Source organism: Carassius gibelio, chromosome B22 (genome assembly GCF_023724105.1).
Source record: "Carassius gibelio isolate Cgi1373 ecotype wild population from Czech Republic chromosome B22, carGib1.2-hapl.c, whole genome shotgun sequence".
Classification (NCBI taxonomy): Eukaryota; Metazoa; Chordata; class Actinopteri; order Cypriniformes; family Cyprinidae; genus Carassius; species Carassius gibelio.
Genome location: NC_068417.1, coordinates 14,159,092 through 14,179,587, shown reverse-complemented (window position 1 = coordinate 14,179,587; position 20,496 = coordinate 14,159,092). Strand labels below are relative to the sequence as shown.

General features: G+C 35.6%; 1 long non-coding RNA gene across 1 annotated transcript; it reads right to left on the bottom strand.

Annotated features, from left to right (window-relative positions):
- Window positions 1-3,862: 3,862 nt before the first annotated feature.
- LOC127987178 (uncharacterized) lies at window positions 3,863-5,083 on the bottom strand. Its single transcript, XR_008161089.1, has 2 exons — window positions 4,418-5,083; window positions 3,863-4,010 (listed from the first exon to the last, which is right to left on the bottom strand). It is a non-coding gene; the product is annotated as an uncharacterized LOC127987178 (long non-coding RNA).
- Window positions 5,084-20,496: the final 15,413 nt, after the last annotated feature.

The following is a 20,496-nucleotide window of genomic DNA, read 5'->3' as shown; positions in this document are numbered from 1 at the left end:
TAATTACCTCTGAGAAGTCTTTATTTGTGTCCATGGTTTATATTTTTTAGTTAAATTTCATCTTTGCTTTTATAGCCCTGAGGTTGTTTTATTTGTTAATGGTGATTATGCTTGAAAAGCTATTATTTGTTTTGCTTTGTTTGTTTACCATAATCATAAGTCTGTCGAATAGGTCTGCTTAGCTGCAATTTCTTGTTTCTCCTTACATGTAACTGATCAATTATAATTGTATTAAAACAGATTTTAGAATGATCAATCTCAGTTAAAATCCAGATACAACAAGATTACACATGGTAAGCTAGTTGACAACACAAAGTAAAAATAAGTAAGGCTGTTTCGGCCCAGATCCGGCCCACATCTGGCCCTCATGGATTTCATGCGGGCCAGATGTGGGCCGTTTCTGGGCCGAAACTGCTTGCTGTCTGGTTTGCCTTGGCGACAATTGAAATACACGGAACTATCATGCCAAAGAGTTGCTGTGTCATTTTCTGTACCTCCAATAAACTGACAAATTATAAATGTAAGTTCTACATCCTTCCTAATAAACATACAGAACCGGAAAAGGAGGACAAAATGGCTACAAGTAGTGAGGATGATCAATGGAAGTTGTGGAATCCCAAGACCAAGCATGTGTATGTGCAGTCAGATATATTATCACAGGCAGGCTGCGTTAACATTGTGTACATTACTAACGTTATCAAAACTGTGCATATATAATTAGCCTTATCATTCTACCTAAAGCAAAATCAATCAATCAATCACCTTTATTTATATAGTGCTTTAAACAAAATACATTGCGCCAAAGCACTGAACAACATTCATTTGGAAAACAGTGTCTCAATAATGCAAAATGATAGTTAAAGGCAGTTCATCATTGAATTCAGAACATTGAAAACTATGTAGCCTATGTCTAACCTAAACTTGCGAACCTAAAAACCTCTGCTAAGAGGTGTAGTCTACGTGATACGCCGTTACCCACAAGAAAAGGCCAAGGATTTCCGTATACCCACTTAAAAAAGCGTGAGGATACGTAACAACTTGGTTTTGTGTCAGAACTTTCACACTTTCATTCATAAATTCACCCCGTCTGCGAAGCGATTGAATCGCGGAATCCAGTCAAAAATGGAACTTGATGTATAAAACAGAACGTCACGGAATATGGCTATTTTTGAATGAATACATCTACAGTAGGGCTGTAAAAATGAATCAAATATCGATATGGACTAGTGTATATGAATATTAAAGTTAAAAGAGACTGCAATTGTTCTATGCGTCTCTGGGAATTAGCGCTCAATATGTGCATTTTTGTCATTCAAATATACACAATGTTCGCTATGTTCTCCCCCACGCCAACTCCGCCCTCACCACGCCCCCAACTATGATGCCGACTGTATGTATACGTCTTCCTGCCCTTTGTAGATACTTTTTTGATGTAAAAATTTTGTCTTTGTTGTCCTAATTATTTAATTACCAATTTATACTTATTGCTACGATGAATGAATGGTATTTTGTTCAATGACATGATAGAATTAATCTGCGCTGAGGTAATGTTCACTGTCATGTCGATCAAGTTCAGCTGACAGGCAGCGGGGCGATTCTCAGTTTGACAGAAATCACCCAAAAAGGGGCGATACTACACAAAATGCGACTCAACGTTGATTGGACTATTTAGAGGCAGCACAAACAGTCTAGAAAAGTGAAAGGTAGCTTAACACTGTGGTTGAATGTAAAATAAAATAAAAAATCCCTCCCTTTCCTTTGTTGGTGCATCGCCCAATTGCCCTAATGGAGACACCACCACTGTTTAAAGAAGTTCCAGATCTATACTTGTGCTCTTATTATTTCAGTTATTTTGCTTTTTATGTAAATAAACATGTGCAAACAATTTAATTGCTCATGTGAATTTATTTTGATGTTAATTACATTGTGTGAACTGTCTCTTTAATACTGCAGGGTTATGATTGGGTTGAGATGTTTGTCACACCCACCAAACATGAGAAAACATATCTCAAACTGCGTTGCAGAGGTTGTAAACCATTTTCAGGAAACATGTCGTTCTACCAGGAAACCGTTGTTCACCGGTTTGAGCTTGAACTTGCCCTAGATAAACATATGGGGCCCTATCTTGCACCCAGCGCAATTGACTTTGTACACCGACACATGTGTCATTCCTATTTTGCACCCGTGCAAAGCGCGCTTTTCCCTCCACAGAAGCACGTCGCTAAACTAGTGAATGAACTTGCGCTCCCTGGGTGGTTCAGCGCAAAAAAGGAGGCGTGTTCCGGTGCAAACAATCCCTGGAGCTATTTTGCTGTTCCATTAAACAATTGCGCCACTGACCAGAAAAAACCTAGTCTAAAGTCAGTGGCGCGTTGCGCGTTGTTCATTATGCTATTTTAAGGGCGCATACTTGACCATAATGTATAGCGTGCACAACGCGCATACACTTTGCTCATGTAATCTACACAGATGCAACAGTTATTTTTGCAAATCATAAATTGTTACACTAAAAAATATTAACACATGAGATGACGGAAATCATTGTGGTGTGCCACGAAGATGTGAAAATAGGCATAAATCTAGCTTACAAATTATTCAGGCTAATTGTAGTAATTAAGGATCAGACCTGTTGGCCAAATAGTGGCAAGACATATGTGTATATAATGTAACCCAGGTTACAAGAGCCAGCACCTGTGAATAGAGAAAAATATATATTACCACATATGTAAATAAAATAAGACTATTTTATTAATATCATCCCATTATTTTATTCATATTCATATTATATATCGAATTCTCAACTTATACTAAGTGAAATAATTAATAACAGAAAATGTCTAGGAAAATAAGTAAAATTAGAAACTGGCCGTTTAAGAGTAACCCCTCCCTCAAGGTTGACGTCAAAAAGAAAAACAGAAAAAGGGGATTGAGGAGAACAAACAGAAAAAGGGAGAGAACGGTGAGAAGCGGAGACATGGCGATTTAGCAAAAACAGCTTTTGAACAGAGATTTAAAGTGTTTTAAGTTAAGTCGATCTGTAAGAGAAGTGTTTTGAAATATGAGAATAGTGTTCGCTCGTTAGCAGTAAAGTGGTGCTTACATTAGACGATTGCGATTGCACTGGATCTGAAGAAAATAGGAAACAGAAAAAAGTTAATTCACTCGAGAGAAACCAAAAGAGAGATTTTTATTTTTCCATCCGGGATTGTTCTGTTTACTCACTATTTTCTTGGTAAGTGAATTACATGTATATGTATTTGTCTGTCCTTTATATAAATTAGTTAGTGTAGTGTTTCACTACAAAACAAACGTCTAAATTATGCTTTATTTCTGTTCAATGTTTTAGAAGAAAAATATATGTGTATATATGTTGATTTGTGGTCAAATGGTTATTTTATGTTAGGGCTGCACGATTAATCGCATGCGATTGTCATGCGTGTCTCATCAGTAAAGATGGTTCTGTGATTAGCGGTAAATGTCCAGCTGCTTTCAAATGGAGCCGCACCTAATATACAGAGCCGTAGATCGTTGACAAGCTACGCAATATCGCGTTCATAACCGCATGCGATTAATCTGCGATTATGAACGTGATATTGCACAGCTTGTCAGTGAATTCCCAGCTAACAAAAAAAGGTCCCCAGGACGTCCCCTAAATGGCCTCTGCGAACGTCCCCCGGACGTCAGCGTGTAGGGTCCGCTTGACGTCGAGCGGACGTTCGCGAAGACGTCCCGCGGACGTTCAAGGGGACGTTCACAGGACGTGCAGCGGACATTCGGGACGTTTAGGGGACTTTCACTTTAAATCCCCTGAATGTCATTTTATTGTACTTTTAAGCTAATCAAAGACAACAGACACGCTGTATGAAGCAAAATAGATTTATTTTAATTGAACAATGGTAAAGTTGCAGGGATTTTCGTGTGCGATTGTGTGTGTGTGTTTTTTGGCGTGTCCGCGTCTCTGGTTGTCAGCTGTGGTTAGTCGATGGCATTTCTTCCCATTGTCTTTTAACCTAAAACAACAAAATGAACACATTCAGTAGTGTTATGACTTTATATATCTAGGACTGTCGTTTTATCCATTGACAAACGATTTGTAAAGACTGTTGACAGTTTGGATTTAGACCAAGCGGTCCGAAATGTAGCGGACATGCCTTTTTGCCGCGCGTCTCAGTGTGTATTTTTACCATATGGAAATTAAATATTTAAGTTTAATATCTGCCAGTATTATATACGTTTAATCATTTCAGCTTTACAAGCTAACGTTAGCTTAGAAAGTGTTCACATAGCCTAACCTCAGCAGCTGCGTGGGCCAACTTCAGCAAAGGTTTAAAAAGGTAAACTTGATCAAATGTAAGCATTAGGAGATAAACAGTAGTTAAGGTATCTATAATGTCTAATAATATAAAAGAATAAATACCTTTTTTGACCAAACAAAAGCGAAAACTCAAAGCCGTGTCTGAGGAAATCACCAGATGACCGTTAACTGTCATTAGCGGCTGAGCGTTGCCATGGATACATGCCGCGTGCCCTAAAGTGACGTCATTCGGTCATGTGCTCATTTGATCGACAGCTGCTTGGATCCTATCTCCAGTGTGGCTATATTACTTTTTTATTAGAGCTCCATGTAGTGTAGCAGTCTTAAATGCAATAACTAAAATAATTTATTTCCTAAATAACTTTTCTTGTCGTCTTACCAACAGTTTATATATACAATACAAGTTTATTTATATAGCACAAATAAACAGTTTAATACGTAAATGAAAATAATTTATTAATTTGTCTTACCTGTGTTATTTTTCACTTTTTTTTCTTCATGTTTTCCTTGGCATTCACTCTATAACATTCTAGTAGAGCTCCTGGGATGCAAACATATTTTCTTCATTCATGCATAAACCGAATTGTAGCTCTGTTCAATTATATTATTGAAAGTTTATATCATCATGATTAAGCATCATGATTTTGATGTTTAAATACTGAAAACAGACTCCTGATTTAATGACATTTTTCATTACAGAAGTTACTCCTATTTTCTTTTTCCAGAAATGAAAATTAATTAATTTAACATTAACTTTATTTTACAATGTATTCAAATCTATATAGTAAATAAATATATATATATATATATATATATCAATCAGCAAATCAAAACATTTTTTTTTTTTTTTTTTGCAATCTGTTATCATTACAGTTTTGTTTTAGGCAAAAATACCCTTTAAAATCCAATATGAGTTGATTTTGTCAACTCTGTTTGTCTGAGTTGCAAGGTGTCAGGTCCAGTGTTGGGAAGGTTACTTTGGAAATGTTATAGGTTACAGATTACAAATTAAATTATTTAAAATGTAATATGTAGTGTCACTGTTTCAAGTGACTTTAAGTAATGTAACTGATTACATTTGATTACTTTTCTAAATTTCTATTGTTTTCAAATGTTGATTATTTTGAATCATTTAAAGCAGGCAGGGTTAATGTTACAGTGGTACTCAACACTGATTACTCTCAGATTTTAGAATCCTTCTTCACTTGAATTAAGACTATAATTTAATTGTAAAGTACAACCACCTCAAAATAGGACTTTAGCAGCTCTTTTTACTTTGCAATATTTTTTAGGTTAAATACAGATTTAAAATCATAAGATATAGTTTAATAGCTATGATACTGTTTTTGAAATCAAATCTTTGCATAGCTATGACAGGAAACATTGGCATCTAACAATGCTTTGGAAAAAAAGGCAGTTAATCTAAAAATAAAATTAAATAAATAAATAATTTACATAAACCAAAATAGGAAATAAAACAGTTATGGAATAAGCATGTGTCATATTCTGTGTCTTCAACTCCAGAAACATTGGTGTCTCATATTTTAAATATGTATGTGTGAAAATATTCAAATGTAACTCCCTTTGTAATCATTAACAATATCATAATTAACTGTGATTTAATTACATTTTACATTACATTAACAAATTGCTACATTTATTTTGCAATAGTTACATGTAACTAGTTACTGCCCAGCACTGGTCAGGTCTGATGATAAAAGATAAAGGACTGCATTTTTCAAGTGTTGGAATGGAAATGGCAGATGAGGGACGAAACAGGGACGTTCAAACTGTCTCAGACGAATGTCCTCCGAACGTCCGCCAGCGGACCAAATCCGGACGTCCTCCGAACGTCAAAAGGGGACCAAATCCGGACGTCCTCAGAACGTCCGCTGAACGTCCGCCAGCGAACGTCAAACGCGGACCAAATCCGGACGTCCTCCGAACGTCCGCCGAACGTCCGCCAGCGAACGTCAAAAGCGGACCAAATCCGGACGTCCCCCGAACGTCCGCCGAACGTCCGCCAGCGAACGTTATAAATCGGACGTACTGCGGACCTAAGCGGACGTTCGGAACGTCCGGGGGACGTCCCCTGTTTGCTGGGTTACGGCTTCCCATCACACTAGATGTGGACTGACATTGCTCAGAAGTCAGATGTTGGTTGAAAGTGAAAACCCAACCTCTGTTTGGTGTCAAACCCTAGCGTAAATACTCCAAAAACATGACAATCTTCACTTATTATAAACAAGATTTATTTCTGTCATAAATGTAAAAAATTTCTTATTGAGATTAACAGAGATGTTGATGGTTTATTGAAAATTATAGTTTAGTTTGATGTCACCATTATGCTGATCAGTACTTAGGAAGTATGAGTCTTTTCAGTGTTAGCGTTCGTTTAGCTGCTGTAATTATATCTGTTACAGCGAAAGCATTGAGAAAAAGATGTAATTCGATAATGTTGGTTACTGGCTGAAATTAGAGATGTCTTAATGTAACAATCTGATCAACTGATTTTACCAGGAGTCTGTTCTACGCTATTAATTTAATATTAGTGACTATAGCAGATGTGTTGCAATACACAGGATCCTGACAATTTATGTTATTTTATTTTTATCTGATCTTTTTAAACTACATTGTTTTAGAATCATTTAAAACCATAGGATGCTTAGACATACAGAGACCTTAATAATTAGTGTAAGAATCTCAACAATGGTGACATGCTTCATGCCGCAATGCATTCTGGGTGCTATGGATGAGTTTTGCATGATGTACCCAGAATACATTGCAGCATAAAGCATGTCACCATTGCTGAGATTCATACACTGAATCTTGATGTTTGTGTGACAAATTTTATTTTAAATTTTTGAAATTATCTGCTTTAAATTCAACTGGGTGTCAGGTTGTTGACCATTGAGTCCCTTTAATAAATAATACTTAACTAACACCACACAGTAGCTTGGGTGAAAACAAGTAATCAGACATATCAATCATCAGCAAGCAAACAGCACCATTGAACCACATATTCGTTTGCTGTTTTAGCCACAATAAAGATGACAGCAGCTAAAAAACAACACCGTCAAGTCAAGTGTCAAATTGCACAACTAAAGCCAACACTTACCAGCATTATGGTGACATCAAACCAAGCTATTACTTTTAAACAGACACATCCACATCTAAACATCCACTTAAATCTTAATTAGAATGTTATGGAATAATGTTCTAATAATGTTATTGATAAACATTTGTAGAATGTTTTTAGAGAACGTTATCCTATCTTTTGAGAGAACGTTCTGGGAACAAAAATAAAACTACCCGCTAAAAACATTGTTAGAACAATCCATGGGAATGTTCTTAGAACATTTTAGAACAAAGAAAATTCTAGCTGGGAAGTGCCGCTCCATTTGAAACCAGGTGGTGGACATTTACTGCTAATCACAGAACCGGCTTTACTGACAAAGACACGCATGACAATCGCATGCGATTAATCGTGCAGCCCTATTTTATGTCAATAATATGTGCTGAAAGTGTGATGCTAAGCACAGGGAGTTATGCTAACCATGCGGTCTTAGCTAATGGCTAACGCATTGATTTATATGGGTTGAGTAAGTTGAGCAAATCAGTTGTTGTATTTTAATGAGAAATGTGTTTAAAGAAAAAGAGATGTGTATATTGTGAGTGCAATTGTACATTTTTTCAGTGTGTTACTGAAATATGCTTTTGATATTGAGAGCTCTGATATTAATTGTAATTTTCTGCCTTGTTTTGCAAGGTTGTTTTTTTTTTTTTTTTTTTTTGGTTTCTTTTCTTTTCTCTCTCTTCTTTGTTTATTGATGTTCCTGAGAGCAATGCTGATTCTGGATCTGGAGTTTTGTTGACGTTTGGGAGAATTGTTTCTGCTGTCCATCGAGAGAGAGAGAGAGAGAGAGAGAGACACACGGTTGCAGAAACTGGCGAGCCATCCCATTTCATAGAATCTGGAAGTTGTTCATCACACTGGTAGGAAATATTGTGTAAACCTGTTTTTTACTTTTTGGACACATTTTTTGCTAAGCATCGAAACTCTTTTCACTCAAGGATCTGAGTATTTTTGTTTCCACGTTGGACATTTATTTCAAAGGACTAAGCATTTGCTTTGGACTGATACCTTTTCATCTGGTTATTTACCTGTGCATTTTTGTTGTTTACTTTCTGTTGAGTTTTCTGAAAGAGTGTAAAACATTGTTGGTTATTTTAAGATTGAAACTTTGAATTTACATTTTCAAGAGTGTGAAGTTGTATCAAACCAAAGAGTTATATATATTATATCATAATCTCATTAAACTATAGATAAATAAGTATAAAATAAATATAAATATATAATTAATATAATCAAATAATAGATAAACATATTAAGAGGTATTTAGGAGCTTTACATAAAGTGAGAGTTAAAGTGACTACTGTAAGTAGTTATTTCCATTAATTGAAAAGTGTTTGGTTCACTTGAGATTTACCATTGTCTATTCAAATTGTTATTCTTTTGCTCTTTCAAACAATCCAAATCTACATAAATACTTACATTTTCCAGAAGTTGTTGTTGTGTTCTTTCTCCTGCTGCAATCCTGACTCCTGAGCGAACGTAGTCTTCTGATCCGGCCCCACACATACATAGAAGTAGCTGTGAAACCAAATTATTTCCTTCAGTGCATTCTTCGCGGGTGTTACAATAAGGACATCTGACAAATTGTGGCTATTTCCTCCCACGCCTGTTTAACCGACGCTATTTTGGGTGGGTTTCTCCCATCCCCATACAACACAACTTCTCTGTCTTTCACTGCTCTTACAAGAACATCAGTCTCCTCGGCTGTGAACCGCTCCTGGCGTGCGCCTGGTAAATACGCCATAATAATAGCAATCCATAATGGAACTTGCACACCTGCTTTTAAAGGGAATGTTGGATGACGCTCTGATTGGTTTATTTCACGTTACGCCCAAACCACACCTATGAATAATGAAGCTACTTCAGACCAACCCATTTTAGATTTGCGCCGGGCGCAAGAGCCATTTATCCCGCCGGGAAAATAGCAACAGCGCCGAGACCCGCCCACAAAGTTACTTGCGCTTCGCGCTTTGACACTTGCGTTTCAGATCGTTAAAATAGGGCCCATGCTGTCCTACGGCAGGTATATCAATTATCCCTGTTGTTCCTGCGCACTTTTATTCTCATTTCTAAGTTTAAACAAAACAAAAGGAAAACAAAACAGTCTGATTAAAGAATTTCAAGTTCTTAAGGCGCCACTTTCGCACAACTGCGAGATACAAAGAAGTCTATCAAACGCGCAATGATAATATCATTTCACTTTTTTCCGGTGTTGCAGAAATTTAGGGACTGACAGTTTCCATTCACTTTCATTGTATTATATAAATTCACAAACGGTGGTTCTGCCTATAGGATTGTAACATTACGGTGAGTACATTAGTTTTTGAAGGACTATTTATTTTATATAGTAGAAGTAACAACATAAACAAATATTAGTTGAATTTAAATAGTAAATACACTTAGTTTAAGTAGCATAAAAGCATATTGTTGTTGTTTTATGGAGAAGGGTATAACTACAGACTGGAGATCTCCAAATAGGAGCAGGAACTCCAAAACGGGATGGGAGTTCCAAAATAGGCCGTGGCTTCCTCCCATTGAGAGACAGGCTCATGGTACGCATGCACAATTTTTCCCCAATCCACTTCACGGCAAACTCCGCCCCACAACTGATTCTGAAGTTTTTATTGGTTGTGTCAGTTAACGTGTTTCCTAAACTATGCAACAAAAAACGCTAACCTCTAAACCTACCCCACACCTTACCTTAACCAGTGAAATTGACTGAATGTTGGGATTAGTGCTGAATAGCGTGGTAAAGAAAGTTGCAGTTCAGGAGATAAACAGTTAATAAGATTATGCGATATGCGACTCACCGTACAAAGGCCCCTTTTTAGTTACACCCAGCATCTCTACCCCCTCCTAGCCACCTGCAAATTTCGTGTACCGGGACGGCCCCGTTGCTTGGAATAAAGTGATAGAGTAAAATCTTTCCCCTCTGCTGGGACGGCTCCAGAGAGATTCCCGTTTACATCATGAAGCAGAGGTTCAGACTTGAGTTACAACACCACTGGCCACAAGCTTTGGCCTCTGCTCTCATGGAGAACATTTATTTATATATCATATTTTATTTTAGATGAACTAGAAACAATGAATTTATAAAGTTTTATTTTGAAATGTAAATCAGTAAATCTCCAGTCTGCAGTTATACCCACTGCTTCCATAAAGTAATAATGATCAAGGTTGACCATCCACCTCTCTTCACTGACCATTTGATCCTATTAAACACAAAAATTATTTCAGACTAACTGACCACAACAACTTGCAACACAGTCAAAATTATCTTACCATTCGTTGTGTTGTTGTTCTACACCATGCTGAATCAGTTTTGTTTTTCTCCTGGGTCTGGACTGAATTGCATACATGTTAAAAAAAAGTTTTCAATCTTTATCAAAATGTGTGCCTTACAAAGATAAATATATCTCGTAACCTGCTTTTTTACATTTCCTGCAGATGCAGCAAATCACGACTGCAACTATACTCAACAGGGATCCAGCAACCGCAACAGAGATCACCACTATCAGAGATGACGAGTCTGGAAGAACAGAAGGAGAGTGAAGGACAAACAGCCATGAAGTAAATCGGTCAGTCCTGTCTACTACAGAAAACAGACACCAGCAAAGTGAATAAGCACATAAGTCAGCTCTGCTGTACCTTCACATGTGTGACAGAGTTCACTGATGTCCAGATGTGTGGTCTGGTTTCTGATGGGATTGTTGATCACACAGCTGTAGCTGTTTTTCTCCTGATATTCCACCTCCAGAGGTAGAGAGAGACTGATGCTGAGATCAGACACACTGATGCTGGACAATAAACTGTTTCCTTTGTACCAGGAGAGAGTCACATGACCCACATTCACCACTGAACACAGCAGTGAACAATTCTGCTGCAGAGGTGGAGAGTCCAGGGGTCAGAAAGTAAAAGTCCTGCCACATTTTTGCTCCACCCATGAACTCAGCAGCTGATTTCACCAGAGGAGGAAACAAGTCATTCCTTCCAAGTCACAAACTAGTCTCAACTCAAATCCCAAGTCCTCAAAGAGTTAAAGTCAATGAGATAATTAAGAGACTAATTAAATGATGATTGTGCATTGGTGATGAACACCTGCTGTTATTGTGCGTTACAGAGGATCAGATGCTGATGTTTTATTGGTTAAAATTATGCCACCATCACGGAGATCAGTGTTTCTGATCTTTTTGAGATCATGTTCTGCTGTGATGATGATGAAGAACATTGTGAAGAGTTACTGATGATGACAGGAACAGGAAGACGAGCTGAAAAACAAGAGAATAAAAAGGAATACTGATAAATTGCAGAACTATTGTTTTCAGTTGTTGAGAGTGTTGACTGTCAGTGAGTGTTTCCATTATCTCAAAGTACATAATATATTTTAATATACTTATATAATTTATAATTAATGCTAAGTTGAATTTTCAGCAACATTACTCCAGTCTTCTTTGAGGTCTGAGTCCATTCGGGCCATTTTTTTTTTTATCTATAGATCGGGCTCAGGTTGGACTCTTGTTAAAGTAATTATATTATATATTTTATACTTTGACTATGCAACGCATATCATCCTGACAACCCAAAAAAAACAACCAAAAATTTTTTTTTTTAATTCTGAGCATTTTCAACAGTTTTTTGAATTTATTTTTTTATTATTATTACTTTATTTATATGTTATGCCATGTCCTCTGTAGAGGATATCAGGACTTTAAAAAGTCCTGTTACAAAATACAAATAAATGTATTATTTATTTATTATTTATTTATTATTTATTAAAAAAAAAAATTATACCATATAACTATGTAAAGGTGATTCTCAACTGTTATAAAATGTTTTTTTAAACATTTTTCTTTATGCAAAATGTGTGCAAAATGGCCATAAACAAGTTTTTTCATTATAGAAATGTATCTATAAACTGTATCTAATTTGCATATTAATATTTTTTTGGGGGAAACATAGAATGAACAAATAAGTGCAATAATGGGAGTAATAATCAGCATTCTCTATTAAGTTGTGTCTCCCAAAATGTGTTATAAACATGCCTTGGTCCTCTTTGTGTTCTCTACAGTGGACATGAAATTCATCTCCTGTTTCACAACAGAAGATTTTTATTTTCATCTGAAACCCCATAACATTTTCCTGGGATGTTTATTTATGAGACATAATTTGACAATTAGTCAGATTTAAATAATTACTAAATATTAGCATATTTCCATTATGTTACATTTGATCACTAAATGAATGTCAGGCCGGTAATTCTGATAAGCACCGGAAAATATGAGCGAAATATGGTAGTCTAGGTCATTTGCGGGGGAATTTTTACTTTACAAATTATAGACATGCAGATTTGCACAGATTATGATCACAAACAACACTGTTAAAAAATCGCTGTAAAAAAACGGCCAAATTTCGACAGTAAAATACTGTTTTTAATATTTAATATTTAACACCAATGAGTGAATTCAGACACTGATCAACAGCTGCTGTTAATGAGTAGAATCACTGAAGAAAAAAAAAACATAAGACAAACACATGAAATACAACTGACTTCAGCCACAGCCTTAGATGAAATCAACTGAAGATTTAAATGATCAACAAACAGCTTCACCAACTTCCCACATTACTAACCAGACTGACTTTATTTCTGCCAATCAGAGAACAGAGATCAAAAGATCTTATTGAGAATTAAAGAGATTTAGATGATAATGTTACTGTTTCGTTTAGCGTCACCATTGTGGAGATCAGTGTTTGCTTTAGTTGGGCTCCTGACCATTGACTTTTGCACTTTACATTTTGTTTTATTGCTGTATTTGTATCTTTATGATGCATCTGTTACAGCAGTATTAATTTTGATAGTCAAGTGATTATGGTTGTTTCTAACAGGCATGATCTACTAGACTGACTTAAAGTGTTGCTGTAGTAATCAAATATTAATTTGGTGTTGAAATATTTGAGTGAATGACACTTCAATTTTGTAAGATTGAAAAGTAGTGTGATAACCAGTATTTATGGATTTAACGACTAGTTTTAGTTAAAAAGTATTTCGGGCAGCAGTCCCCACAACACTCAAAGAGAGAAATCAACAATCAGCATATGAATCTCAACAATGGTGACAATCAAAAGGTTCATGATGCAATGCATGCTGGGTACCAACACAGGATAAAACTCATCCATGATTCACTGACCATTTGATCCTATTAAACACAAAAATTATTTCAGACTAACTGACCACAACAACTTGCAACACAGTCAAAATTATCTTACCATTCGTTGTGTTGTTGTTCTACACCATGCTGAATCAGTTTTGTTTTTCTCCTGGGTCTGGACTGAATTGCATACATGTTAAAAAAAAGTTTTCAATCTTTATCAAAATGTGTGCCTTACAAAGATAAATATATCTCGTAACCTGCTTTTTTACATTTCCTGCAGATGCAGCAAATCACGACTGCAACTATACTCAACAGGGATCCAGCAACCGCAACAGAGATCACCACTATCAGAGATGACGAGTCTGGAAGAACAGAAGGAGAGTGAAGGACAAACAGCCATGAAGTAAATCGGTCAGTCCTGTCTACTACAGAAAACAGACACCAGCAAAGTGAATAAGCACATAAGTCAGCTCTGCTGTACCTTCACATGTGTGACAGAGTTCACTGATGTCCAGATGTGTGGTCTGGTTTCTGATGGGATTGTTGATCACACAGCTGTAGCTGTTTTTCTCCTGATATTCCACCTCCAGAGGTAGAGAGAGACTGATGCTGAGATCAGACACACTGATGCTGGACAATAAACTGTTTCCTTTGTACCAGGAGAGAGTCACATGACCCACATTCACCACTGAACACAGCAGTGAACAATTCTGCTGCAGAGGTGGAGAGTCCAGGGGTCAGAAAGTAAAAGTCCTGCCACATTTTTGCTCCACCCATGAACTCAGCAGCTGATTTCACCAGAGGAGGAAACAAGTCATTCCTTCCAAGTCACAAACTAGTCTCAACTCAAATCCCAAGTCCTCAAAGAGTTAAAGTCAATGAGATAATTAAGAGACTAATTAAATGATGATTGTGCATTGGTGATGAACACCTGCTGTTATTGTGCGTTACAGAGGATCAGATGCTGATGTTTTATTGGTTAAAATTATGCCACCATCACGGAGATCAGTGTTTCTGATCTTTTTGAGATCATGTTCTGCTGTGATGATGATGAAGAACATTGTGAAGAGTTACTGATGATGACAGGAACAGGAAGACGAGCTGAAAAACAAGAGAATAAAAAGGAATACTGATAAATTGCAGAACTATTGTTTTCAGTTGTTGAGAGTGTTGACTGTCAGTGAGTGTTTCCATTATCTCAAAGTACATAATATATTTTAATATACTTATATAATTTATAATTAATGCTAAGTTGAATTTTCAGCAACATTACTCCAGTCTTCTTTGAGGTCTGAGTCCATTCGGGCCATTTTTTTTTTTATCTATAGATCGGGCTCAGGTTGGACTCTTGTTAAAGTAATTATATTATATATTTTATACTTTGACTATGCAACGCATATCATCCTGACAACCCAAAAAAAACAACCAAAAATTTTTTTTTTTAATTCTGAGCATTTTCAACAGTTTTTTGAATTTATTTTTTTATTATTATTACTTTATTTATATGTTATGCCATGTCCTCTGTAGAGGATATCAGGACTTTAAAAAGTCCTGTTACAAAATACAAATAAATGTATTATTTATTTATTATTTATTTATTATTTATTAAAAAAAAAAATTATACCATATAACTATGTAAAGGTGATTCTCAACTGTTATAAAATGTTTTTTTAAACATTTTTCTTTATGCAAAATGTGTGCAAAATGGCCATAAACAAGTTTTTTCATTATAGAAATGTATCTATAAACTGTATCTAATTTGCATATTAATATTTTTTTGGGGGAAACATAGAATGAACAAATAAGTGCAATAATGGGAGTAATAATCAGCATTCTCTATTAAGTTGTGTCTCCCAAAATGTGTTATAAACATGCCTTGGTCCTCTTTGTGTTCTCTACAGTGGACATGAAATTCATCTCCTGTTTCACAACAGAAGATTTTTATTTTCATCTGAAACCCCATAACATTTTCCTGGGATGTTTATTTATGAGACATAATTTGACAATTAGTCAGATTTAAATAATTACTAAATATTAGCATATTTCCATTATGTTACATTTGATCACTAAATGAATGTCAGGCCGGTAATTCTGATAAGCACCGGAAAATATGAGCGAAATATGGTAGTCTAGGTCATTTGCGGGGGAATTTTTACTTTACAAATTATAGACATGCAGATTTGCACAGATTATGATCACAAACAACACTGTTAAAAAATCGCTGTAAAAAAACGGCCAAATTTCGACAGTAAAATACTGTTTTTCATTAAAACAGTGTATTCTGGGTAATATTCATCGTTTTCGAGAAGTAGCCTGCTGCTATATATCGTAAATTAACAACGTTCAAAGTCGACACTCAGCGGCTGTGTTTCAAATCACACCCTACACCCTCATTCACTATTCCCTACATGAGTTTACTAATATAGTCCACCTGACAGAGAGAATGAACACCAATGAGTGAATTCAGACACTGATCAACAGCTGCTGTTAATGAGTAGAATCACTGAAGAAAAAAAAAACATAAGACAAACACATGAAATACAACTGACTTCAGCCACAGCCTTAGATGAAATCAACTGAAGATTTAAATGATCAACAAACAGCTTCACCAACTTCCCACATTACTAACCAGACTGACTTTATTTCTGCCAATCAGAGAACAGAGATCAAAAGATCTTATTGAGAATTAAAGAGATTTAGATGATAATGTTACTGTTTCGTTTAGCGTCACCATTGTGGAGATCAGTGTTTGCTTTAGTTGGGCTCCTGACCATTGACTTTTGCACTTTACATTTTGTTTTATTGCTGTATTTGTATCTTTATGATGCATCTGTTACAGCAGTATTAATTTTGATAGTCAAGTGATTATGGTTGTTTCTAACAGGCATGATCTACTAGACTGACTTAAAGTGTTGCTGTAGTAATCAAATATTAATTTGGTGTTGAAATATTTGAGTGAATGACACTTCAATTTTGTAAGATTGAAAAGTAGTGTGATAACCAGTATTTATGGATTTAACGACTAGTTTTAGTTAAAAAGTATTTCGGGCAGCAGTCCCCACAACACTCAAAGAGAGAAATCAACAATCAGCATATGAATCTCAACAATGGTGACAATCAAAAGGTTCATGATGCAATGCATGCTGGGTACCAACACAGGATAAAACTCATCCATGATTCCCAGCATGCATTGCAGCATGAATAAATTATGCCCCTGAATTGTTCACTTATTTTCTTGAATTCTTATGTGCTTATAATTTTGCATTTGTTTTAAGTTTTAGTAGCATGTGTTGTGATGTTCAGAATTGATCTGTTCATTTATTTTGTGGATTGTCACCATTGTTGTGATTCATACGCTGATTCTTGATGTTTCTGTCTAAATTTCAGCTAAGGTTTTTTTTTTTTTTTATTATGAGTGAAATTTTCTTAACAGTCTTTCATAACTTATGGCTCAGCAGTGTTCCTTCTCATGCTGTAGTATCAGTATTCAATAAGAGAAGAGATACGGGATTAGATTAGATATTTTTGTTTTGCTATAACAAGTTCCAAAGGCACATTGTTACAGCATGAAAAAAAAAACCTTAGTTCTTGAAAAGTCACGTTCAAGAGCCCAACTAAAGCAAACACTGATCTCCATCATGGTAGTGAAAAAACACCTAAACCTATTTAACTCTCCATAAGTTCTTCTGTAGACATCTGACAGAAATAAAGTCAGTCTGGTTAGTAATGTGAATCTGGTGAAGCTGTTTTAGTAGTTGTTTAATCGGATCTTGAGATATGTGATGTATTCTTTTATTCAGTTGATTTCATCTAAGGCTGTGGCTGAAGTCATTTGTAGTTCTTGTGTTTCTCTTTCCTTCAGTGATTCTGCAGGTGTTTATCACTTATGCTCAATCATCAATTAATCACAGAATTATCTCATTAACTTCACTGATTCAGTGTTACTCAAACACACTGTAGTGTGCACACATTGTAAGTGTTCATTTAAAACTGAGGATTTTCTTGTGGGGTTTAAAGGGTTAAAGATTTAAGATGAAGAAAAAACAGAATGAAACATAATTTAACAGTAATAAACTGTAATTAATTTACAGCAAACAAACTGTAGAAAAACAGTTATTTACTGGCACCCCTGCTGCCAGTAAATAACTGTTTTTCTACTGTTTCTTGCCGTAAATTAATGGTTGCCAGCAAAAAAAAAGTGTTTTTCTACAGTTTTTTGCCGTCAAGTCAAGGAAAAACAGTAATATACTGTAAAATGTAAACGTCAGATTTACCAAATGAAAAAAAAGTTAATTTAACTAAAATATTTGTGAACATCCATAGAAAAAAAATTAGGCAAAGTCATACACTGATAATGAGAGTAAATACTGAACTTGACTGTATTAATGTGTGTTTGCACAAGAGAGATCGTTTAGTTTAATGTAGTTTTGTTGTTCACCATTGTGCTGTAGAGTAGAGCCGGTGCTTCAGTCAATGATGAGCCACAAATTCAGATTTTCTGCTGCTTTATATAAAGGCAGTAAATGTGGAGTCGCTGATACAGTGATGATCTCTGTGTTAAGTACTTCAGCACATACATGTGTAATACAGCTGACAATGAGCTGCAGTGATTTGAGTAAAAGTCATGTATTTAGTTACTTTATTACTGCACATTAAGTGTAAGAAATATTCCTTCTCAGTGGACTCAAATGAAATAAGTTCATAGTACTAACATCGTAGGAATGCTAGTTTAAAAACTCGAACTGTTTGAAGCAGTGGGAGTGGAGTTAATTTCCATGGTAGAATCTACAGTAAAATACTGTAAAAAAATAAGAGTGGTAAATTAATGGTTAAGAGCTGTAAATTAACAGTACTTTACTGGCACCCCTGCTGCCAGAAAATTACTGTTATTTAACGGCAAAATTTTTTACAGTGAATAATTACAATTATTACAAAACGAAGCCTCGGATGTCACAGATCACGTTGTTTTGTCAAAACGAATCAAGCTCTGGTGCTTCATGGCGAGATGTTTCATTTTTATTAATTTTTTTTATACAAGCTTCGGAGCCTCTGTGTCGACCCTCACATCACTACAACACGACTTGTTTGTGATGCTTTATAGTGCTTTTTATTGTAAGTTTTTGCAATAAAATACATAACTACTTTTATTTGCTTGTTATGTGTTTTATATTGTTCAGAAGTGGGTAGGTTTAGGGTAGGAGCAGGGTTAGGTGCTCCAATGAAAGTATAGGCCTACATTTATAGTATATATATTTATATTTTAACATTACAAGGCTTTACTTAAGCAGTACTTGAACACATTTTTTAACAGTAGCCTAGTGTGTATTCTGTAAATTGAATAAAGTAGTCAAATAGTTTACGCTGCGTAAATTTGAAATTAAATAAGTCAAAAAATCCCATTTAGTAAGTCCTTCACCATTAAACAGCTAAAAGGAGATATGTCTCTGGTAATCAGCATCATGACAAAAATGCTGTAGATCGATCTCAAGTTGTACTGAATATTCCTTTAAAAAAACAAGAATATTTTAAGGAGGACAAATGACGGCTCTACTCACCGTAGACAGTAACATTGAATGTTTTGGATGCCTCTTTTGCTGCACTTAACTCTAGTTCATAGTCTCCAGCGTGTTGAGTTGTGATGTCTGTGATGGTCAGAGATCCAGTTTGATTGTCCAGCTTCAGTCTGTCTCTGAATCTCTCGTCAGGACCATAAGATGTGAAGACAATGTGCTTCCTTTTCTTCATTTTACCTATGAGAGACTTTTCAGCTCCAAATTTCCACCATATGTCGTCGCCTTTATATATCTTAGTAACATCAGTGCATAAAGTGACAGAATCTCCCTCCATCACTGACACTGATTCACAAAACACACCTGATGCACAAATCAATTTTACACTGATTAAAGCTTCTGAGAGTATTATCTTCTATCCAGAGCACAATGTATCAGAATCAGAATCATAATGAGCTTTATTGCCAGGTATGTTTGCACATACGAGGAATTTGTTTTTGTGACAGAAGCTCCGCAGTACAACAGAATGACAGAGACAGAACATTAAACACATAATAAAAGAATAAAAAATACAAATAAGTAGATAGTGAATGACAATATACAAATTGACAATTGTAGGCAGGTATATTACAAAATGCAGTTGTGTATGTACATGTATATTATGTGCAAAATTTAAGTGTATACTAAGTATGTGTGTTAGATAAATAAGTGTATGTGTATATAAATATAAAGTGTAGTGTGTTCACAGTTATTATCAGCTGTTCATAAGATGGATTGCCTGAGGGAAGAAACTGGTCCTGTGTCTGGTCGTTCTAGTGTGAAGCTATATAGACATTTACATCATGAAAAGTCTAAATCATCTTGATATTTAACATCTGTGAAGAATGTTATTAAGAATTAAGACAAAAACATATATTTATGACTTACCAGTCATTAACCACAAGCACAAACATAAAGAAAACGCGTGAAACATTTTCCGAACAGTTTGATCTAATGAAACTATCTACTGAAAACACTTGAGCTTGAGCTGGTGTGTGAATCCTCCCACGACAGAGTTTAACCCTCCTTGTGGGCTCTTTACAGGTGCTTTACAAATGATTTTTAGTTACATAAGTTCTCTTCTGGCACTTATTAAGATTTGGTAGAAAACATTTGCCATTCTGATATTTAATTCTGAGCATTTTCAAAAAGTAGTTGATTTACTGTGTAATTGAGCATGGTAAAAAACACAAAAAAATGTATACTATCTTCAATCTCACATTGTTACTCTTGCAGCTCATCTTCTGAGTCAAAGTGAAACCTGCTGTGGTCGGCTTCCTATAGAGAGATGTGGTATGGGCTGGACAAATTTGTGAAAAAAGTTTCTTCGCACCATCAGCTTTATAG